Source organism: Ambystoma mexicanum, chromosome 1p (genome assembly GCF_040938575.1).
Source record: "Ambystoma mexicanum isolate Mex_15411 chromosome 1p, UKY_AmexF1_1, whole genome shotgun sequence".
Lineage (NCBI taxonomy): Eukaryota > Metazoa > Chordata > Amphibia > Caudata > Ambystomatidae > Ambystoma > Ambystoma mexicanum.
The window spans coordinates 1,265,204,479-1,265,229,610 of NC_090921.1; the positions used below are offsets into that span (position 1 = coordinate 1,265,204,479).

The following is a 25,132-nucleotide window of genomic DNA, read 5'->3' on the forward strand; positions in this document are numbered from 1 at the left end:
ATTTTAGTCCCCAGACGCTGGTGCCCAGTGTTTGTGTTAGTTAGTGGGGCATTACCATCAATGCAAGCAATCATTCAGCTGTGACGGCCAGGAAAATGCGTATACACATTGTAATTCGAATAAATACTTGAGTCTGCTTATAGCGTTGGAAAATGCATACCATGATGCATGTGAAAAGCCTTACTGAGCAGGGAAGGTGTGAACAAGCATATCCTTTTCCTTCTCACCTGTGTGCCTTTCAATCTAACATTTTGGAATCTGTCTGCAACAGCATTACTTTTTCTATGCTTTTTTTATGCTCGGTTTCACTCATTAGACACTGCGTTTAAACGTTTGGACACATTACGAACTGCAAAACTTTTGCTTGAAATGTAACTTCTCAGCAAACTGCCTCTCAGTGTTTGAGCATGTGTCTGGTTTCCATTTCCATTGTATGGTCCCTCAGATAAAGGGGCCTTGCAGGAGCGAATTCCTGGCCTACTTCCTTTCTGCAGCCAATGGAATTAAAAGTGGGAGAATCCCTTGCTTCTTTCCCATGTAAAGGTGATGTTCAGCTCTGTGTGTGCTTTATTTTGTTTCCCATATGATTAAGAGGTCTGCGGGACTTCGAAAACCTATGGAACCACCATCTGAACACATCATGTTTTTTTTGCAATAAAAGTGATCAAAACTTGGATTTTGCTTGATTATAAACGATAAAAATACTTAAGGAAAAAAAGGAAAAAAGCAATAAAGAGGCTGAAAAAAGGGATCTGAAAGTTTAACAACCCAGCATAGCTGGCAGGGTCTGAGGAACTGGAATACATTTTTTCAGAGGATCCTTGTTTTCATGCTTGTTTTCTTTCAAGACTGATGAAATAAGTGCCAGAAGCCTCTTCAACTTGCAAACTGAGTTGTATTGATGGGAAAGTGCTACTCTAGGCCCCTGAGGGTGGTGACCCTTTCACATCAGGACAACAACACAGCAGACAAACATACTGACGTACTGACTTCAACTGACATACACAATAGACATCTGCAGCGTGAATAGTAGAACAAGAGGGAAATCCAGGACTCTTGTGCCAGGAACCGCTAGAATAACGCCAGGTATTGCATATAGTTTCAGAAGAACTTTGAGGAGAAACAAGCTACATGGGCATCCTTTACTCTATGTAAGCTTCACATGCATGTTCTGATTGCTATTTAAGTAGTCTCTGAATAGGTCCAATGCAGTTCCACATTCAAAGTTTGGAGGATAGCACTCTTCCTGATACCGCAAGTGGTTTTGGGTCCGTGGTCTGACCACCTGCTAGTTTCTTTCGAGCTTGCTGTTCCAAACGGCAGTATTGCGGGGGGATTCTAAGCCTAGAACTTTTTGAAAAGGGTTAGGAACTTCAAAAAGCTCACCCCCATGGCTATCGCCTCTTTAGTTCTTCCAGGCCTCTTGAATATCCATACTTTCCATAATTCTGATCATCTTGCAGAACAATTTCAACAGCTTATACATGGAGCAATTGAATTGATTGCTCCATTGCGTCTTAAAACTATGAAAACTGAGACCAATAAAAATATGTGGTTTAATGATGATATGATCAAACAGGCCATCTTTCCATCTAAACAGGCTGATCATAATCGCGGAATCTGTAATGCTAAATTTAGTTTGAAAAAATTGTTTGAAATCCTTAGAGAGCTTGAGGGAATGACAAATGAGAAGGCCAAAATTGACACGTTTAATGTCTGGTGTCAAAACATACAAAATTAGTTTATTAATAAAATCTCTAAACATCAACAAGCAATAACGTTGCGTAAAACCTTTCTTGACAATCCGGCATGCAACACAATTAGTACATCTCCTGTGTTTGCTGTGTCTGTAGACCACCTTAGGTTTTCCTTTCATCAGGTTTCCGAAGACTATGTTTTTACTAATATAAACAACATGAAAGCAACGGAATGCTTGGGTGATGTATGTCCAGCACACATTTTGAAGCACTGCTTGGACTTCTTTCTTCCTGCAATGGCACAGATTGTTAACTCTTCCTTTTCAGATTCCAGTGTTCCAGTTTGTATTAAGGAAACCTGGATTATCCCACTTCTCAAGACGGCTCATCTTGACCCTACATTTGCTAGGGATAAATAGACCCATCACAAATGCTCAATTTTTTATGAATATTGAGAGAATTCCCTACTTGCAAATGCAGGAGTACATTGAGGCGCCTGATTTATTGGGGGGTTGTCAATCAGGTTTCGGGGGAAAACATGGAACAGCAATAGCCTTACTTGAAATCCAATATGGCCAATATTACCGGCAGTGGCCATGCTGCCATGCTGATGCTGTTAGATCTATCTGCGGTTTTCGACCTTGTTGATTATTCACTACTCTTGAAGAGGTTGGTTGAGGTTGCTAGATGCTCAGACATTGCTTCAGCATGGACTAAGCCTTTCCTGGGGCCTCGTTCAGTGGGAGCGGCCATAGACGATTCCCAAGCATGTCTCATTGACCTCAATTGTGCTGTGCCAACGGGATCATGGATAGCCCCAACTCTCTTTAATATTTATACTAGGCAATTTTTGGACCTATTGAAGGGCGCCGGCATCATTTATACAAATTATGCAGACGATTAGCAAAACCTATTGAGGTTGTCTGACAATTATGATCATGACTCACAGGCAATTAATCAGATGTATTCTATGTTTCAATCGTGGATGGCTGTTAATTCTCTGGCATTAAATGATAACAAGACCGAGATTCTAATTGGCCTCTTGTGTAAAAACCCTGGAAGTCTATTTTGATTCCCAGCTGTCCTTCACTAAACACACTGATCAGCTCTGATCATCATGTTCTTATATTAACAGACTATTGCGACAAATTCGTCCATACTTAACCCTGAAGAACAGAGCCCTCTTGGCTACAGCTCTGATTAATTCACAGCTAGATCACTGCAATAGTCTTCTAGCTGATACAGACACTAATTGCATTGGCTACCTGTGAAACACAGGATCCAGCACAAGCTACTGGGGGTCATTACGGCCCTACCGGTCCGGTAACAACGGTGCCAGTAGGCTTACTGGCACCATTGTTACCGGACCGGCAGAGTACAAGTTTGCGGGCTGAAAGGCACCCACTCGCAGACTTTGACAGTAGCACCGGCACCATTATGAATGGTTCCGGTGCTACCGTCTTCCCCATTCCCATTGAGTCCTCTGGGACTCAATGGGAATGGGGAATACCATTTTTCCAGCGCCTGACTTGTAAATCCCTTTCACAGGACCTGCACCCGGTACATACCCATTCCCATTTGAGTCCCCATAGGGCTCAATGGGAATGGGGAGGATGCTAACAATGGGCCCATTAAACACAGGCCCGTTGTTAGCATCCTGGACTGCTAGCGTGTCCCACTGTGCACGTCTGGTCTGGCCAGGCGTGCAGAGCGGGACCCGCTGCAGACCTCGTAATGTGGCTGCCCGGAATGAGTGATACCGGTCCCTTACCGGCACTGTTCATTCCGCAGCCGCCACACTCCTAATGAGGCCCAACTGTCTTGAACTCAGAAATGCATCGATTGACAGCTCTCTGCTTTGCCAAACCTGTTTTAAGTTAGCTAAATGCGGTGGCACTAGATTTGACACATGTGCACCAAGTATGTGGAATGCCCTGCCTTCATTTCTCAGGGATCTTACCTGCCCTTGCTGGTTTAAAAAAGAGCTGTAGATGTAATTTGTGTTATGCTTTTCAACATTGTTAGGGAGAATTCTCTGTAAAGGCTAATTTCCCAAACCTAGTGAGTCCCCCAGCAGCTCTGCTGGATTTTTGGGGTTTATTTTTTTCTCCTGCTAAGAGTGAGACTCTTATGATTTGAGGTGTTCCTTTATCTTTCCATGTGTTTTATGGGCTATGGGGTCTTTTACGCCATAGGGTCTCATGTGTTTTAATGTGGGTTACACAGCACCCTCCGTGTCGTAACCCAGGGGTGTCGTAGCGACCCCCCGACATAGACTCCATACCATGGGACTGACTACTGTCTCCCAGGGCATGTAAAGTCACCATTGGCTTTACTAGTCCCAAATTATGAACAGAAACCAGTACAAACCATCATATTGTGGACATACTGGTCGGGGCAATTCGATTGCCCCGAAGTCTTTTGTTCGAGGGGGCATGTCTCCGTCCCCCCTGTTCGAGTTTTGGCTGGTGGCAGTGGATACTACTTTTTATATTCGACCGCAAATATATCTCTATGGGTTTTTCCCATTGTTCGAGGCTACCAACTTTAATTATTTAATTCTTATAGCCTCGAACATACCGCCGGTTTATTTATTTTATATTAATTCACCGGTTGGTATTTTTTGCCAGAACTCGATTCTAAAATGGCGTTTGTGTTCTCTTCTGTGACTCCAACCCAAGTCGAGCCCTTTGTTCCACTTTTTGGCGGGCTTCTCCACAGAAGCCTCCAAAAGGGGTGCCACTCTGTCTGGGTACCACAGGGGATGTGGGAGGGGGTTTAGGGACCCTGGACTGAGTTACCTTGGTAACTCAAGTCGCACTCTTGTGTGATTGGCCCAAGTGGTGAGCCGGCCGGCTCACCACTTAGCATGTTTGTTTGACAGCTAGGCTGAGTGAATGGGGGTGTGCTGCATAAAAGCAGGGCTTTGGGGACTGGAACTTCAGAAGTCGCCACAGGACCTAAGAATCCGAGGAGGGAGAAGCTGAGCCGACCTGCAACGATGACACCACTGGTGGAGCCTTGCTGAACCGTCTCACCACTTTTCCCGACGACAGAGGAGATCTCCAGTCCGGAGATTCTTCTTCCTTTGACTGGTGGGGATAACTAGTTTTTCCCTCTGTTCACCTTCCTGGAGCATCTCGTGGCCGCCTTGCCCGTGCCAAGCACCCCGGCAACCGGAATACCACTGCTTACCACTACCGCGAAGAGAAGGGTAGTACCTTTTAACCGAAAGAACTCTGCGGCTGGTTTCTTCCCTGGCAGTGCAACGACCTTCTTCTTTCCTCTAGGGCGAGACCTCCTCTTCCTCTGTACGAAACACCGACTTGCACCCGCTGCAGCTTCCTTCACACTTAAGGTACCGTGTCCCACCTGGCTTCCCTTGCGACAGATCGTTCGGGGTGACAGTAAAGCCTCGACTTTCTAACCTGGGCTGGCCTGGGACAACCTAGCTATCTTTTCCTGACTTTAATTTCATCCTTTTTGTGCGAACTATCTACAAGACTCTTTGGGCATAACCCCACTGTGTGAACCTGGACCCCTTCTGCTTGCTCTCTCCAAGAGTGGGCCTTGCAATTGACTTCCTTGCTCCCCAGTAGAAATCTGCCTATCCTGCCTTACTGTGGTTCTTTTAAAAGTATTGAAACTTGTGTGCTTTCATAACTCTGCCTTTTTTCCTCCCGTTTTTTTTATAACTTATTAGAGTGCCATCTTATGTTAAGCGCTCACTTCTGTCTGAAAATAAGTGGTGTTTCTCACTAAGACTTGTCTAATAAGTAATTAGGGTTGTATATATATAATAGATACTGTGTGCTGAATTTACTTACCTCTTTTGTGCTAGTGTAATTTACAAGTGTGTATTTAAATAAATAATTATATACTTTTACACCAAAGCTCTGGTCAGTGTTTGCTTGTGCTACTGTATCTCTGTACCTATGGTGTATACTCTACATACTGCCTAACTCTTCTTGAGGGAAGTCTGACTGCTCAGCTACAGCTACCAAGTGAATCTGTTTGGTACAGACTGCTACCAAGTGGGTTTACTGCCAAACACCTGTAGTCTTAAATCTTTTGCAGTGGTCCCTAAGGGAACTGCACAGGTTTCTGCCTAACAAACATCCTGCCATTTCTGCTTTGGGATCCTTCCTGTCCTCCTTTTTAAAATGAGTTGTAGTTGGATCTTGTTAATAAAGGACTTGAGTATCTAGTGTTTGCATTAAAGTTATTTTTGTGCATTGTCATTTTTGTTGGGAATTTGTTTTGTTGTTTCTGTTTGTCTGGGCCCTCTGGGGACTTTGAGCGTGTAGCACCCTATATAAGCATTAAAATAAATATTGCTCAACCCCCAAATGCTGGATTTATTTTTGCTCACATTTTTCTTGCGTTTTTTGCCACCAAAATGGAAATGGTGGGTTGGGGTCAAGCAATATTGGTGGGGGTGGCAGATGGTTAGGGTCAGTAAAAGGGCATGCGGGAAGTCTCCACAGCATTCTGTGGTAAATACTGTGAGTAAAAAAACAAGCAAATAAATGTTTAGCAGTTCATTTCACGCAGTAAAAATACATCGCTGTAAACAAATTTAGCCAAGAGATTGTACTACTCACACCTAAGAAAGGAAATGTTGCTCACTGTAGTTACTAATGTACTCCCGGTAAACGTCATACTGTCGGACTGTCGGAAGCAGCCAACTCAGAAAGAATCAGAGTGTTGGTGCGGCTTGACGGTCTCAAGACAGTCAGTGGGTCCTTTCCTCAAATCGCCTGAGGCCGTCTGGTGTGCGGGTGTCTTTCGTGTCTCGTGTCCAGTTCTCTGCTCAGTGAGCGTCCTCTAAGCTACGACTGTGATTGTGGCTTTGCCTGAAGAAGAATTGTACCATAATTCGGGAATAGTTAAACACAGCGATCGAGACTGAGACACAATTCCCACCCGACTGGCCGTGATAAGTCAGATAAGCGGTAAGAGTAACACAGACACGGACAAGTGTATTGATCATTAGAATTTATTTTTACATTCTTGCATTTACAGTCTGTTTGTCCACATGCTTGCCTGCCTGCCTGCCCGCTTACTGCCCCTCCTTGTCTGCTATCCGACTGTCAGCTCGTAGGCAGACTTAGGTCACCTGTGGGCTGCCCGGGCTTGCCTTTTTCCCATACTTTTGCATTTCAGCAGGGCCACGTTAGACTCTGTCACAGCCACTTCTTAGAGGATTAATGCATACTAAGTCTCTTTCTACTGTAGGAGTCAAGCGAGTTATGAGCAGCAGGTTTTTGTGGTGACAGCACTTGCTCGACTCACAGTACTGAAGCTCTCTTGAAGAATTTTTTCCCCTTTTGGATAACTGCATTATGTACTCCTAGTATATTGTCCATCTTGGGAGATTCCTAAGCACTGATGTATAGAAAATCGGTGGATGGATTAAAATCCCCAAGCTAAAGAGGTTTCTGAAGACCGCTTGACCAAACTGAGCCTCAGCTCTAGAGCTGAGGTCGAGACAATAATGTTTGCAGAACGCTGAGTGGGAGACCCAAGTGGCTGCCCTGGCAATGGTTTCCTAGGGCACGTACTTCTGGAAAGTCACATAGGCCACTTTAACCCACATTAGATGTGTGTGGATGCCTTTGGAGGCCTGTAGGCATTGTAGTGTGTGGGTTTCTGTGATTCAGGAAACTTTCCAGTGGGAAATTATGGCCTGTGTTCCTTTTTGGTATTTCAGAATGCCATAAAAAGTTGAGAAGAGGTTCTTAAATCTTTTGTCTTATCAAGATAGAATTTGAGAGCTCTCCTGATGTCAAGATTGTGTAGTACCTGTTCTGCGTCTGATGAGACGTCCGGTAAAAACACTGGCATCATGATAGATTGGTTAATATGAAACTTCAAAGTGATTTTAGGGAGGAAAGACGGGTGTTTGAGCAGCACCACTTTATCCCTATTGAAGGTCATAAAGCGTTCTTCAATGCGGAGGACCTGCAGCTCGCCAATCCTTCTTGCTGAAGTGATGCGACATCCAAGACCATTTTCCAGGTGAGCAATTTGAGATCCACGGTCGCCGTGGGTTCGAACAGTTCATGGCAAAGCGCATTGAGCACCACATTGAGGCCCTATTTTGTCTGGGGAGGCTTGACAGGAGGAAGGAAATGTAGCAAACCTGGAAAACAATGTTTTATCACTGGGTTTGTGAGAGTGAACGAAGAAGATTCAGTATTGAGGTATGCCCCGATAGCCGAGAGGTATGTACACCAAGAGTGCATATGAATGCCTGTGGATGCAAGATCTGAGATAAAGGAGAGGCGCTTTCCACACTGATGCCTGACAAGGATCGATCTGTTTGTTTAGGCACCAGTGACAGAAGCAGAGCCATCTGCTTTTATACTGTGCACCCATGGAAGCTTTGCACGCTGCAAGGATAATGTGCATATTATCATCAGATAGGTTGAACTGTGGGTTCTATGTTCAATCATCCCTCGGTTAATTTTCACTGCATTTTTTGCTGAAAATGTTGCTCGAAAAAATGAATTGAATTTTTGTCTTTTTAATTTGGGGTGTTCCCCCAACCCTCCTCCTCTATTATTTATTCCCTATTCCCCACCCCCACACTATCCCTTATATGCCCTTACACCCCCGCCCCTCCTACTCCAATATTTGTCAATAATTTTCTTGGGGCAAACATTTCCAGCAAATAATGCAGCGAAAAGAAAACGTGTGATGAATGAACATCGTACCGAACTGTGCTAACAACCTGATTTCAGGAACCAGGCTGCTAAGTTGAGTGACTTTGGGGAGGGATGGCATACTTGTTGGTCCTTCTGGTGCAGGAGATTGTGAATCTCCAGCAACTGGAACGGCAGAGAGACTGACAGCTAATTTAGTTCTGAAAACCAGAACCTGGCTGGCTGCCAAGGTGCTATAAAGAGCTGCGGGAGCCTGGGCAAAGACCCTTCCTGGAAGCATATAGCAGATGTTATCTGTTGATGTGTTGCATACAGTTCTATACTCTGTGTCCCCCATTCGGAGAAGTGATGGGAGAGAACTTGATAATTTAACTCCCACTTGTGGTTTGCGGAAGACCGATGGTTGAAGGAATCGGCCACTGTGTTTTCCGGGCCAAGAATGTACACCACCCGAAGCCAAATTCCCTTCAGTACAGCTCATTCCCATATCTGCAGAGAAAGGACCACCAGAAGAAGGTACTTGGTCCCCCCTTGCTTGTTTGCGGAAAACATCGAGACTGAGTTATCTGCCCTGATGCAAACTATTTTGTTGGTGATACTGCACTGGAATGCCATCAGGTTCAGAAGAATAGCTAGTAATTCAAGGTAGTTGATGTTCCCTGTCTGAGAAAGACCACAAATCGAACACCTCCAGATGACGCAGCATAGCCCCCCAGCCGAGCAGGGAGAAATACGTTGTCAATATCACATGAGTAGATGGCTCCAAAAAGGGCGTCCCATCCGAGAGTTTGGAGTAGTCCGACAACCATTCTAGGTCAGGAATCATATCTGGAGTCACCCGAATCAACTGAGAGTGGATCCGTCGCTGAGACCAGTTCTGTCTGAGTGCCATCTGTGTACGTCTCATTTTTAATCTTGCCAAAGGAAGAGCTAATACACAGGATGCCATTAAGCCCCGAAGCCTCTGGAACCACCATGCTGACTTGTGGGTGGAATTCAGGAAAAGTGTACATGTATGGAGTAAATGTCTCATTCTGTTGTCTGTTCAAAAGAACTTGCCATCGTCATGTTCCATCGGAAGCCCAAGAAAAACAGATCCCAAGAGACCATCACTGAAGACCTCTTCCAACTTACTGACAATCCCAGTTTGAAAAGAAGCTGAAGTAACATTTGCATTTGTAAAGCTGCTTTCTGAGGAGAGCAACATCTTAGGCGCCAGTTATTATGTACACATGTATAAAGTGCTTACATCGGTGGAGGTAAAACCCCTATAACACCGTTTCTGCCGCCTGACCTCCCAGTGCCACCTGGATATCATGGCAGGTCGCAGAACGGTAAATCCCCATTCCCGTGGAGTCCAAAAGGGCTCCACGGGAATGGGGTCACTGAAGCACCAGCACCGTTGCTAACGGTGCTGGTGCTTCAGTGAAAACACTGCCGGTAGGAGCCTGAACTCCCAGCAGGTCAGGCCTGCCGGGAGTTCCATGCCCGCAAACTCGCATTTGGCTGTCCAGATAGGGTGCCGGTACATTGCTACAGGCACCCTTGTATCCGGACCGTCGAAAGTGTAATGAGGCCCAATGTCTTATGTTGCCAGCACTTGTATCCTAGAAGGAATGCAACCTGCAAGGCCATGAGGGGGCTGAGAGTTCCATGAAAAAAGCGATCCCATGAGAAGGAGGGCACGAGCCTCCAACCCCCACCAGTCCCAGCTCCAAGTAATAGCGCCCAGATTCCCCTGACCAAATAACCTAGAAATTCCAAGATACCAGCCAGTGCAGACCACCAACCATAAAGCTGTTAAGAACCCCAATTGATCAGACAAGATCAGAAAACAGGGCCAGGTCACATAGTTTATGCTGCAAGGTGCCGGAGGGGCAAAACAACAAAGCTAAAATGAGGGTGGAGAGCTTTGGAAGGGCGCTGGCGTGTCTGGAATCAAGCTGAGGTTTGTGAGTTACGGTGACCTCAAAGTATCCTCTTAGCCCTTGTCTGCAGTACCAGGTGCACATTAGGTTAGAGATAGAGGGCCTCATCAGGAGTCTGGCGGTATCCCGGCAGTAACATTGCAGGGATACCAGCAGCTTAAATAGTGTTACCGCTACTCGGTCTGGCGCTATTAGCGACGGATCATGAGTAGCGGTACAGTGGTACGTTCCCATTCCCCATAGGGTCCATTGGACCCAATGGGACTGTGGGGCGCCATTACTACCAGCGGTAATTGTGCCGGCGATAATTACACAGAAAATGGCCAAAAATGGGTGGAAAGGGGACATTTGTACCTCCTCCAGCAAACAGCTGGATGTAAAACTCCCACTTACCACCGACGCATGATTGGGCCAACCCTTAAATGCAGCTGTAATAGCATTGCCACCGCATTTAAGGGCTAAGGTCAAACTCATGATGAGGCCCTGAGAATGCATTGTTTTTCTTCGTATAATGAGCAATTAACTTTTGATTCGCCTCTGTTGACGTGCGAGAAGGAGCCCAACTGATTAAGATGGACAGAAGGAGCTGGGGCCAATGGCCTGGAATCGCCTATGGAGTAGGTAGCCTATGTATAGAGTTGAACCAACCAGCCATTTGGATTTGTAACTTATGTAACTTACATCACTGATGACGCTTTATGTCTTTTTAAAGTGTTGATTGTGCTGATTTTGCCAGAACGTTCTGTGGCAGCAGAGCTCTTTGCTGGCACATTTCTATTCTTGTGGAAATAAAACCTTGTTCATCTTGCAAGAGGTGTGCTGGCCCTTTTTCCCTATTGGGTTGCATTTTTTCTGGTGTGAGCGGTTTCCCCTATGTTTCTGGTGACCCCGACATGATCCCAGTGACCCTCACGAACATAGAGACTTCCAGCCTGCATCTCTAGAGGGACCGCGCCCACATGACCGAAGCGCGCAACCCACAGCGGTGTGCAGGAGCCATTTTTACAGAATTCATGTCTGCTCTTTGGAGGTGGGCGTGGCTCCTAGGAGGATGCAGGCCGTTATTGGGGCCACGTGACGGAGGAACTCGGTTGAACATGCATGTAAGTACACCTCTTCGAGTGGCAACAACGAGGGCAAAGGTGAATAGGGAGATGCAGTATGCGTTTATGAAAGGAGAGTTTGAAAGACCACGTGGCAGGTTTTTTTGTCATTATTATTGTTGAGAGGATAACAAGGAGAAAGACAGGAGTGTGGGATCCTTTCCAAGTTAGGGGTGAAGGCGCCATATTTTTTATTGTGATAAGGGGAATCAAAAGTAGGAGCTCTGTATAATTAGAGATCTCGGATTCCTGTGGTCAATATATTTCGGGTGGGGGAAGGAGATAAGGTAGTGGTTGTTATTTTGGCTTATTGTTTTAGTTTGTTGTGTCTCTGTTTTGAAATCTTATTGTGGAGTAGATAGAGGCCAGGGTGTATGCTGAAGTAGTGTGGGTATAGGATGTGAGGAGTGAGAGAGTGTGTGTGCGGGGGTGGACAGGTGGTAGGTGGCGACTGGAAGGTGGGAACGGAGGACTGGCAGTGACACAAGACAATTGTGCGCACGCATTGCTAAAAGGTTTTGTCTCTGAAAATGACTATTGTCAATATGGGGGTAATGGCTCCATTGGAGTATATTTATAGTACATTGCCATTGTATAGGGATAGAACATAAAAATACCACACGCAGTGGGTGGCCGAAACACAAGGGGGGATGCCCTGCCCCTGGCCAGAGCAGGACACTAATAACAGAGGGATACTGGATCACATGAATACATTTCTAACCACCAAATACAAAGGTAAAAAGCTTCAAAAGAGAAAGGAGATTTTAGAACTGTGGAAAGTGGTGGAGGATATAGAGCACACTGATGGGTGCAGCCCCAGAGCACTGACTGTTATTGCATAAAGGCCCTGGGATGGTGTACTATATGCCTTGGGCTCAGATGGATAAGAATAATTTGATCAAAACGCTCCTGTCCCTCACTACCGGGGCTGGGAAGGGGATATATGCATTTGAAAAGCAGACAGCAGGTATTCCTCTGGCAGTGGGAGATATGAAAAGTGTGCTTGTTGTAATCATGGGAGATCAGGCTGGGGATGAGCGGGTTAAGGCACGGTATCCAGGAGTGAAGTTAGATGATGATGCGCACGATGAGGCACCCTTAAACAACATCAGAGCGCAAGAGTGGGACATGCTGCACTGGGCGTATAACGACATGCAGACTTATAGTCTATGATGCAGTAAACCATGGGGGACAATGAAGACCCCGGTCGGTATGTTTTAAAGGTACAAGAGATGTGGCGAGCGGAGATGGGATACTAGTGGGACCGACCAGTTCCTCTTTTCTATTTTGTTATTAAACAGGGATTGCCGAAGTAAGTTCAGAAAGCGCTCGAGAAGATAGTGGGCATAGAGGCGAAGTGGTGGGCTGAAATTCAGACTATAATTATACAGCATTGTAAGAGGATTAAAGAACGCGAAAAGGAAACGGCTCAAGGATTGCAGGCGGCAAAGCAGGCTGCAGCACACGCACATATGAGAATTGCTGCATTTTGGCCAGGAGGAGGACAGGGGTAGTGGGGCGGCAGAACTCAGTCTCAGTATCCTGAATGGCAACAAGGAGGTCAGCAGCGGGGAAGAGGAGGGCTTCAAGGCGGCAAAGGGTAAAGGGGGGGATTTGGTGGAATGGGACCCAGAGGTGGTATGGGACCTTCTCAGTGATGGAGCTGTGGAAAGTGGGGGCATTTTGTAAGAGAATGTAGAAGTAGGCAGGGGGCAGGATACAACCCGTACAATCAGTCTGGCCCTGCACCACCACAGCCATATTCCTTCCCACCCCCGATGGCCACTTCCATACCTTACGAGATACACCAGGCGTATACACAGTTACCACCGAAGCCTCCACATGTGCAGGTAGAGGCCTGTTACGCTCACCTGGTTTCTATGGAGAAGTTGGGGCACGGTTGCAGCCCTCCCAGGAGTTAGATCACCCCCCGTCCAGTCTTTCCCTCTGTGGATAAGCTGTGGGCGGCGGCAATTGGTGACACTGTTCCTGCGTGGATATGAGAAAACGTGAGTGCACTGATGGGTGACTATTGTGCCTCTCAAACCCTTCTCCCCAAGGTGCGATTTCTGTGGGCATGTACCGGCCCATAGGGCTCACCTGTTAATTATTTATGGTAAGCTCTCCGTCCTGCTACTTCTGGCAGGAGCGCTTGTTGATGGGATCTAGTTCCTTCACTGATCCCTAGTAAGTAATAGTCCAGTCCAGCTGCGAATATGCTTCTCCTCTTGTCTCTTTCCCTTTCCATTTTCTCTTTGCCTCTTCTCGTTTTCTGTCTTGGTATTATTGCTCTCAATATTGCTGTTAATTCCTGAATAACGTTTTCTCTTCTGTTTTCTTCCCAATAGATGGAAATGCGGCTCATAGATGGAAATGCGGCTCAAAAGCGGCCAGGAAGAAGATGGTTGAAACCGCAATGTCCGACAATAGGTGAGTGCTGGTTTAAGGCAAAGCGTGAGGTTCGGTGGAAGCGCAACCTTAAACTGAATGTCTTTTAAGTGTCCAACCTTGCCTCTCGTTTTTACTTGCAGGTGCTGCTGTCGCTGACGAATCGCGTCGTTTTGCGGTGCCAAGATGAAGATTTCAGCGTCTCAGAAGATTTGAAGATGAACTGCGGTGCCAGGATGAAGATGTCAGTGTTCCGGAAGGCTTGACGATGAACTGCGGTGTCAAGAAGAAGATGTCAGCGTTCCGGAAGATTTGGAGAAGAATGTCAGGATCAACAAAGACACGCACAGGTGAGAGCAGGTTCCCCAGTTGGTAAGTATGAAAGCAGGAAGCAGGATTTCCAAAACTAAGTTTAATCCCAGGCGGCGGTGGGTGTTATGCTGGATGGAAGTGCAGAATAACGCGAAGCATCTGCCTCAGGGATCGGAGCAGTTTATATAGCTGCGATCGTGGGCACGCCCACTAGGACTGGCTTGTCTGCCAAACCCTGCCACTCCTAGTGAGTCAGCATGTGCAAGGCAACCCAATAGCAGCAGCAGCCACACCCAAGAGTACACGTGAGGCTGCCTTAGTGATGGAAGTTCCCATGTTAAATGCACCTTGCACCCAAAATGAGGAGTTATGTCCAAAATAAAAGCATTCTTGCCCCAAATAAATGTTCTTGCTTATTGTTATTCATGAGCCTGGTGCCAAAGGCGCCAGGACTGTGTCCATCCGGGGCCCCTGTGTATGTGGCCCTTTAATGTTTGCATTCTTGGCCTGATGACCATGACAAAGTCCTGCCTAATGCCCAACCACAAGTAGCGCAGCAGAAACCCTCATACGGAGGTCATATGTCCATGACTAATGCAGTGCCAAATGGAACAGCAGCGCCTTACAGGGGGGTCAGAGTCATGGGAAGCAACCATTTTACGTTCCCAGGTACCAACAAGTACCCTGATTACGACAGCCCACAGAAAGCTCTTGCGTTCTCGGCCCTATCCATGACTACCCACTCTGACGAGGAACCCTTGGTGGATGCTGAGATAGGTAACAAGCAATTCATCCTAATGGTCGACACGGGTGCCACTAAATCATGCACTAGTGAGGGAAACTTTCCATTATCAGGTGAAACTCTTGACACGCAGTGCTTCTCTGGGGCTGTTGCCACGGTTCCCTACACAGAAGAGGTAGCAATCAAAATAGGAGGAAAAGTGGTGAGTTCACCCTTTTTGTGCTCAGAGTCCTCTCCAATAAATTTGATAGGACAGGATTTGTTGAGTTAACTGAACATGACCAGCTGTCATGACCCCCATCCAGAAGACCCCCTGGCAAGCCCATGGACCAGGAAGGGTCTCCACTAAAACCAGGCATCCTTGGCCTAGGCCTTCTTGGGGCCAGGCTCATACTTGATAAAGGACTTGTATTGGGAACTACTTTATTTCAGTGTCAATCAACATGGAAGCATCCAAATAGCTTGGCTCCTTGGAACCAAGCTATGCGGTATAGTATTTTTGGGTGTGGTACCATAGGAACTATTTTACCTGGACTACTTTCTTGAAGCTATTTAAACCACACCCGACTGGGATAACACGCTTCGCGTTACTTTGCAATTCTGCAACGTGACGCTCACCGTGTTCAGCTACACCCGACAACCTCGGAAGAACAGCATCTGTAAAGGAGAAAAAGGACATCGTTAGCAGCAGCAGCTTACCTGTAATTTCATCGTTAGCTGTCCACAGCCCTTGAGATCAGCCTCCTGGAACCAGCGCTCCTCCCGAACCGACGGATCTGCAAAAAAGGAAGAAACAAGGCATTAGACATTATTACAATATAATGAACGGTGCCGAAAAGCTTACCTCGCAAGCCGCTCCTCGACCAGCATCGCCTCAGGAATTCCATGCACCAGGTGAGCACCGCGACCTGTGGGAAGACAAGACAACAGGTTAGCAAGATGCAAGGCAACCTAGCACTGCGCTTAGCTCCTTCTTACCACAATAAGGCGCTCTAAAAACGCCATTACTTACCGGCGAGGCCCAATACAGTCTATGCCACATATTGGACTTCCGCACACCTAAGGAAGAGAAAAGACATTATTTAAACCGAAAAGGCATGTAAGGACAATAATATAGCACAGCAATCAGACCTACCTGAAAGACTCAAAGTGGGCCGGCATTAGTCAAGTAACTCGATCGCAAACGCCCACCAAGCACAACGCGCCCCTGCCAAGAAGGCAGGACGGAGAACACACCTGCATTAAAAACAAGGTGAGTAGAGGTCCAGTGAGGCCGCGGGTATACAGGGTGGTGGGGTCTGTTTACCCCAGTTGCCCAGTCTTGAACATTGCCCACCTGTATTTCAGGCAGAACCCTCCCGCTGGTCACACCGAGGAACCGCAGAGAAGGATACCTGAGTCCCAACTGCTGGGTGGCGTCCCCGTGGAACCAGGTGAGCGTAACAGACCACGAAGCCTGCCAAACCAATCCACCTGGGCGCCATGGAGACTTCGGAATTAGACCAATTGGCCCAATTAATAGGAGAAGTGCGTGCCGAGGTTCATTCTGCCCGACAGGAGACTAACACTCTCCGAAGAGATTTAATAGTGACTAAGGAGCGTACAGAAGAAATTAGCAGACAATACTTGCAATCACAAAACAGGACAGACACCTCTGCCTGGAAGCAACCCGACGATGCAGAATCCTACCCTACCATCCACTTCCACTACTCCGGTACAAATTATGCTACCAGGAACAGTTCCTTTGGCACCGCCGGAGCGGTTTACAGGTGATCCATGGAAATACACAGCTTTCATGAATCAGTGTCGCCTTCACTTTCTTTTCAGGCCAGGAGTATTCCCAAACGATCAAGCTTGGGTAGCCTTTGTTTTATCATACCTGAGCGGTAGCGCAGCAGATTGGTCTGTACCACTGGTGACCCATGATGATCCTTTATTACATGACTTTGGGGGATTTCAGAGGGAAATGGAGAAAATGTTTGCTCGCCATACCCGAGAGCAAGCAGTGGACAATGAACTCCTTTCCCTTCAACAGAGGAATCAGGACCTGTTAACGTACATTGCTACTTTCAACAGATTGGTTGCCGAAGCTAGGTGGCCTGAAATCAAAAGAACCACATTGTTTCATCGGGGCTTACGAGGCGAATTAAAAGAAGTTCTAGCTCAAGTAGTTGATCCTCCTCGAGACTGTTATGAGTTCATAAATCTGGTCATACAACTAGACCACCGTTGCAAGACCGAAAAGCAGATCTTTCCAAAATGGATCCTCGGGCTGTGTATGTTCGGTCTAGAGATAATGTAACCCAAGCACAAGAAAGCACTGTGGAGCCCATGAAAATTGGGGGGTGTGACCTCCATTAACAAAACAAGAGCGAGATAAAAGAAGGGAACAACAGTTATGGCTGTATTGCGGAAAACCTAGGCATTTCCTGAAGGACTGCCCGGTGAAACCTCCAAGGAAGATCGTCGGGCCACGGAAAAAGATGAAGAGAAAGAATCTAAATCGGAAAACTACCCTGCTCGGCAAACATAGAGATCAGTTTGTCGAGTGAGAGGACAGAGCCACCGACCTCACACTTTGCAATACCAGTGATCTTAATCAATAACCAACGGTCGTCGGGAATTATATAGATCAAGACCTGGCTGCAGAGATGGGGCTTCCCTTATGTTCTGAGCCGACTACAGACAAGGTGACTACGGTAGATGGGAGAGAAATCGCCTCCGGACCCATAACCCAATGCACAGCCGAGATAATCTTGCTGTGCCAGGACGGGCGTTGGGAACTCATTTCGTTTGATCTCATCAAGGCACCTCAATTCCGGCTTATACTAGGGATGCCATGGTTAGTCGCTCACAACCCTTTGATCGACTGGCGGACAAGGAAATTAACCTTCCCTAGTGACTGCTCTCCAGCCTGTTATTATCAAGAACAGAAACCAGCTTTCAGTATTTCTGCAACTCCCGGAGCGACAACATCAACCCTGGGTGTAACTAATACCTTGCCAAAGGAATAACGCGATTTCCAGGATGTATTCCAGAAGGACCAAGCAAACACCCTGCCGCCGCACAGGCCTTATGACTGTCAAAGCGACCTTGTTCCTGGTGCTGAAGTCCCTTGTGGTAGAATCTATGCTCTTACGGAACCTGAAAATCTTCATCTGAAGTCTTACTTAGACCAATACCTTGCAAACGGATTCATCCGTCCATCGAAGTCCCCTGCAGACAGTCCTTTGGTCTTCGTGCCGAAAAAAGAAGGGGATTTAAGGACCTGTATTGACTACCGCGCATTAAACCAGATCACTGTAAAGAACCGTTATCCCTTGCCACTTATCCCGGAAATGCTGGACCAGGTCAAAGATGCTCAGATTTACACCAAATTGGATCTTCGGGGAGCGTACCACCTGGTCCGAGTCAGAAGCTGTGACGAATGGAAAACTGCTTTCCATACCAAACATGGTTTATTCGAATATCAAGTCATGCCCTTTGGGTTATGCAACGCTCTGGCAGCATTCCAATATTTCATGAATGACGTTTTGAGAGAGTTAATTGATGTCTGTGCCCTAGTGTACATAGATGATATCCTAGTGTCCTCAACCTCAAAACAGGATCATATCAAGCACGTCCGTTCAGTCCTCGCCAAGCTCCGTGAACATTGTTTATATGCAAAGCTTGAAAAGAGTTTCTTTCACGTAACCGAAGTAGAGTTTCTAGGCTTTATCCTTACTCCCGGAGGCATCAGGATGGACCTGCACAAAGTTTACGCCATTCTGATGTGGCCATCACCAACGTCAGTAAAAGGAGTGCAAAGTACTTTGGGATTTGCGAACTCGCCGGTTCATACCAGACTTCTTCCAAGTTGTACACCCGATCACCGTATTACTACGAAAAAATAACAAAAAATGTGGCTGGACTGAAGAAGCAGAAAAAGCTTTTCAGGAACTTAAGAAAAGGTTCACCTCAGCGCCAATCCTGCGACATCCATGTCCAGATCTTCCTTATATCGTGGAAACAGATGTTTCCAATATAGCAATGGGAGCTGTCCTCTCACAAAGAGATCCTGACACCGGCCAGCTACATCCAGTGGCTTCTGGTCGAAGAAGTTCTGACCTCCAGAAGTAAATTACGCCATTACGGACAAAGAACTCTTGGCAATCAAATCCGCCTTTAAAGCTTGGCGACACTACCTTCTGGGGGCCCGACACACCATTACAGTTATCACGGACCACCAAAATCTGCAATATGTTAAAACAGCTAAAGCCCAGTCTTCACGCCAGTTGCGGTGGGCTCTTTTCTTCGCCGAATATGATTATGTCATTACATTTCGACCAGGGGTCAAGAATGGAAAAGCTGACGCACTCTCTCGTACTGGCACTGATTACATAGTTTATACGGCCCCAGACCCAGTCCCCATCATGCCCAAAGACAAACTCTTAGGCCTCACTACGGCCTTAACCCAAATGGAACTGGGAAAAGGAATTCAACAAACCATGAATCCGGACGCCCTCTTGCATGGCAAGCGCAGGGTGAACAATATTCCATCAAAGATCACTTACCCTTTTTTAAGGGTCGTCTGTACATAGCCAACAAGGACTTACAGCAGCATATCATTTCAGGTTATCACGATTCTTTGATCGAAGGACACCCTGGAATTACCAAGACCTTAGCCAAGGTAAAACAGAACTTCTGGTGGCCTACCTGGCGTAGAGATGTCATCCACTGCATTCAGTCTTGTGGAGTCTGTGCACAAAACAAGTCGCAAAAACAAAAACCATCTGGCCTTCTAAAACCTTTGGACATTCCTCCTGCACCATGGCACAATCTTTCCCTCGACTTCATCACTGACCTACCTTCCAGTCAAGGGTTTAACACCATTCTTGTAGTCGTTAGACCTATTCTCAAAGATGGCGCACTTTATTCCGCTCAAAGGCCTCCCTGACGCATACACTCTAGCCAAGGTATTTCTGGACGGTATTGTTAAACTACATGGCTTCCCATCAGTCCTGATCTCCGATCGAGGTAGCCAGTTCGTCTCTAACTTTTGGAAAAAGTGTTGTGCAATGGCGCAAATTGACGTCTGGCTATCCACTAGCCATCACCCCCAAATGGACGGTCAGACCGAGAGAACCAACCAGACCCTTGAGCAATACCTACGATGCATGTTGCACCATGAATTAAGAGACTGGAAGGACTTACTATGGATAGCCGAGTACGCATATAACAACTCCTTGCATTCCAGTACCGGACAAACACCCTTTTACACCCTATATGGTAGACACCCACGTACCTTAGAACTGGATCTCCCAACCAGCTTTGAAATGCCAGCAGTAAAAACTCTTCAGACCAACATCACTCAGGCTTTCAAAAAGGCCAAAGAACATCTAATTCACGCCAAAGACAAGCAAAAACAATTTGCTGACCAACACAGGAAAAAGGCCCCAGACTATCAAGTAGGGGACAAGGTTTGGCTGGCCGCCAGGTTTATACCCATCAAAGAAACCTGAACCTTTCAACCCAGGTACTTAGGACCCTACACCATCAAGGCGATTATTAATCCAGCGGCCGTCAAATTAGATTTACCATCCAATCTACACATCCACCCGGTATTTCATGTGTCCCTTTTAAAACCAATGCAGCCTGGTACACGGATTGGAACACCACCAAAACCCATTCTTGTTGACGGAGAGCCAGAATTCGAAGTAAACGGCATACTGGACTCTAAGTATTCAAGGGGGAAGCTATACTATCTAATTGATTGGAAAGGATTTGGACCCCAAGTTAGATCCTGGGAACCCTGTGAAAACATTCATGCGCCACGTCTGATCAAAAACTATCATTGAAACTTCCCAACTAAACCCGGGCCGGACAGGAGGAACACCTTGAGAGGGGCCTTGGGGAGTGTGGGGGGCGGGGTGCTGTCACAACCACCATCCGGAAGACCCCCTGGCAAGCCCATGGGCCAGGAAGGGTCTCCACTAAAACCAGGCATCCTTGGCCTAGGCCTTCTTGGGGCCAGTCCTGACGCCTTTGGCGCAGGCTCATACTTGATAAAGGACTTGTATTGGGAACTACTTTGTTTCAGTGTCAATCAACATGGAGGCATCCACATATCTTGGCTCCTTGGAACCAAGCTATGCGGTATATTATTTTTGGGTGTGGTACCATAGGAACTATTTTACCTGGACTTCTTTCTTGAAGCTATTTAAACTACACCGACTGGGATAACACGCTTCGCGTTACTTTGCAATTGTGCAACGTGACGCTCACCGTGTTCAGCTGCACCCGCGAACCTCAGAAGAACAGAATCTGTAAAGGAGAAAAAGGACATTGTTAGCAGCAGCAGCTTACCTGTAATTACATCGTTAGCTGTCACGGCTCTTGAGATCAGCCTCCTGGATCCGGCGCTCCTCCCGAACCGACGGATCTGCAAAAAAGGAACAAACAAGGCATTAGACATTATTACAATTTAATGAACGGTGCCGAAAAGCTTACCTCGCATGCCGCTCCTCGACCAGCATCGTCTCAGGAATTCCATGCACCAGGTGAGCACCGCGACCTGTGGGAAGACAAGACAACAGGTTAGCAAGAGGCAAGGCATCATAGCGCTGCGCTTAGCGCCTACTCACCGCATCAAGGCGCTCTAAAAACGCCATTACTTACCGGCGAGGCCCAATTCAGTCTATGCAACATACTGGACTTCCGCGCACCTATGGAAGAGAAAAGACATTAGTTAACCGAAAAGGCATGCAAGGACAATAATATAGCACAGCAATCAGACCTACCTTAAAGACTCAAAGCGGGCCGGCATCAGTGAAGTAACTCGATCGCAAACGCCCACCAAGCACAACGCGCCCCTGCCAAGAAGGCAGGACGGAGAACACACCTGCATTAAAAACAAGGTGAGGAGAGGTCCAGTGAGGCCGCGGGTATACGGGATGGTGGGGGACTGTTTACCCCAGTTGCCCAGTCTTGAACATTGCCCATCTGTATTCCAGGCAGAACCCTCCCGCTGGTCACACCTGGAAACTGCAGAGAAGGATACCTGAGTCCCAACTGCTGGGTGGCGTCCCTGTGGAACCAGGTGAGCGTAACACCATCTCCTTCAAGGATCATGGGGTAGTATGTGCCACCCCATGCATGTGTGTCTTGAGGGAAATGGTCATAATGTAGGCCAGAGGTGGAGAGGTGGTGGTTCGCAGCATCCCTCTAGACCCAGACATTTTTGTGTATGGAATCACAGTTCTACCTGATGCAGTGCCCCAGATTGATAAGGCCTGTTGGCGGGTACCATCTGACTTCATTTTTCGACCTGTGGTGACCCCAGAGCTTATGGCAGGGAAGAAACTTTCCCTAGATTTTCAGGGTCTAGTAGAGTCAGCAAAAAGGATTGTTGTGGTGGGGACGGACTCTGATGGGTGTGAGTGGCGGACTGTGTTGTTGTCACGCTCACCTGGTCTCTGTGGAGGCATTGGGGCACAGTTGCAGCCCTCCCTGGAATTAGATCACCCTCTTCAGGTTTTGTCCCTTGTGAATGAGCTGTGGGTGGTGACAATCTGTGGCACTGCTCATGTGTGGATATAGGGAAACATGAGTGCGCTGATAGGTGACTATGGTATCTCCCTAACCCTTCGACCCAAGGTGTGATTTCAATGGGCACATACCGGCCCATAAGGCTCACCTGGTAAATGTGAATGATGAGCTCTCCATCTTGCTGCTTCTGGCAGGGGCGCTTGTTAATGGAATCGAGTTCCTTCATTGATTCCAGAGAATTAGTCCAATCCTGCTGCGACTAAGCTCCTCTTTCTGCTTTCTTGCAATGTCTCTTGTCTTTTCTCCTTTTTCTGCTTTCTTGCAATCTCTCTTGTCTTTTCCCCTTTTTCTTCTTTCTTGCAATGTCTCTTGTCTTTTCCCCTTTTTCTGCTGCAGATGGTCCGAGCTCAGATGATGCGCGTCGTGCCGCGGTACACAGATGATGCTGACTGCATTCCGAAATGCTTACAGGTGAACCGCGGTGTCAGGAAGAAGATAACTGAGCTCCAAGACGTTTGCAGGTGAGCCGCAGTGCCAGGAAGATGACTGCTCTCCAAGATGTTTGCAGGTGAGCCGCAGTGCCAGAAGGAAGCGTTCAGAGGAGAGCAGAATCCGCCGGATGGTGAGTATGATTGTGGATGGCAGGATCTTTTCAGGTAAGTTGAATCCCAGGTGACGGTGAGCGTTACGCTGCACGGAGGTGCAGAATAACGCGAAGCATCTGTCTTGAGGATCGGGCAGCTTATATAGCTGAGATCTTGGGCACGCCCACTAGGGCGGCTTACCAGCCACACCCTGCCACTCCTAGACCGTGAGCACGTGCAAAGGCAATCCATTAGCGCCACACCCAAGAATAAACTGGGGGCTGTTTAATGGATGGAATGTTCAAAGTTAATGCATCCTGCTTAATGGATGGAATGTTCAAGATTAATGCATCCTGCCTAATGGATGGAATGTTCAAGGTTGATGCATCTGAAGTGCTATGTCCATAATAAAAGCATCTTGGTGTTAAATGGATGTTCTTATTTACTTTTGTTCATGAGACTGGTGCCAAAGGCGCCAGGACAGTGTCCACCCAGGTCTCCTGTGCATGCGACCCCTGCATGCCTGTGCCCCTTACTTCATGACCATGACAGCACTCCTCCTCAAGGCCCCTCTCAATGGTGGTTCTCCTCCCGGTCCTGGTTTTGTGGGATTATTGCGATGGAATTGCCTGGCCAATCGAGGGGCATGAACATATTTGCTGGGTTCCCAGGTTCGTACTTGGGGTCCGTATCCTTTCCAGTCTATTAGGTAATACAGTTTGGCTCAAACCACCTTACAATCCAAGATAGACTTAACTTCATATTCGGGTTCCCCATTTAGCAATTCAGGCTCTGGCGGAGAATCAATTTCCGTATTTGGTTTCATGGGTTTAAGGAGCGAGACATGAAATACCGGATGGATTTTCATGTGCGATGGTAATTCCAATTTCATGGCGGCAGGGTTGATTATCGCCTTGATAGTATAGGAGCCCAGGTATCTGGGGCGGAAGGCTTGTGGTCCTTTCAAGGATATGTGTCTAGACGCTAGCCAAACTTTATCTCCAATCTGGTAATTGGGAGCTTCTTTTCTGTGCCGGTCAGCAAACAGTTTTTGTCTTTCTTTGGCCTTGTTCAAGAGCTCTGTTGCTTCTTCAAGAACTTGAGTGATGGATTTATGCAGATTTTTATTGCCGGCATTTCCAAAGTATCGGGTGGATCAAACACTGAAGTCCGTGGGTGTCTTCCGTGTAGAGTATAGAATGGAGTTTGTCCAGTGCTTGTATGAACCGAATTGTTATATGCATATTCGGCTACCCAGAGTATGTTTTTCCAGGAGTCTTCGGAGTGTTGAAGCATACATCTTAAATACTGTTCTAGTGTCTGATTGGTCCGTACGGTTTGTCCATCGGTTTGCGGGTGGTGGCTTGTGGACAACCGGAGGTCAATTTTGGCAATTGCACAACATCTTCTCCAAAAGGCGGAAACAAATTGAGTTCCACAATCTGATATCAAGATAGATGGAAATCCATGTAATCGGACAATTTATTCCAAAAATACAGTGGCAAGAGTCAATGCTGTTGGAAGCCCTTTCAGAGGGATAAAATGGGCCATTTTGGAGAATAAGTCCACAATGACTAAGATGGTGTTGTAACCATTGCAGGGGGGAAGATCTGTGATAAAGTCCTTTGATAGTGTATGCCAAGGTGCTGGTGGAACCATTGATGGATGTAGTAACACAGCAGGATTTTGCTTCTGAGATTTGTGCTGAGCACAGACGCCACAGGTTGTAACAAATCAGGCAATGTCTTTCCACCAAGTGGGCCACCAACAGTTTTGTTTTACTTTAGCCTGTGTCTTGGCTATACCAGGATGTCCTTCAACTAACGAATCATGGTAGTTTGCGATGATTTGGGTTTGCAGTTTCTTTTCGGGATATATAATCGTCTTTGGAAATATGGTAGGTTGTTCTCAATGGTGTACCGGTCTCCCTTTAAAAGCCATTCCTGTTGTTTTACCTGATCCATCTGGGACTGTAACCTGGTATTTAAGTCATCTAAACACCTGGTAGCAGCAATCGTGGTCTGGATTCCTTCTTCGGGAATGATGGCCACGGGATTGGATGCTGTAAAGGCGTCTTTTTCCTCGCTCATGCGTGATAATGTGTCTGCTTTTCCATTCCGCACTCCAGGTCTGTATGTAATAATAAAGTCATATTCAGCGAAAAAGAGTGCCCAAAGAAGTTG

At 46.9% G+C, this 25,132-nt stretch overlaps 1 protein-coding gene across 1 annotated transcript in view; it reads right to left on the bottom strand.

Annotated features, from left to right (window-relative positions):
• Nucleotides 1-25,132, bottom strand: part of SHANK1 (SH3 and multiple ankyrin repeat domains 1) — a 2,604,687-nt gene that overhangs the window by 1,812,179 nt on the left and 767,376 nt on the right. The gene's annotated exons all lie outside the window — the stretch shown is intronic.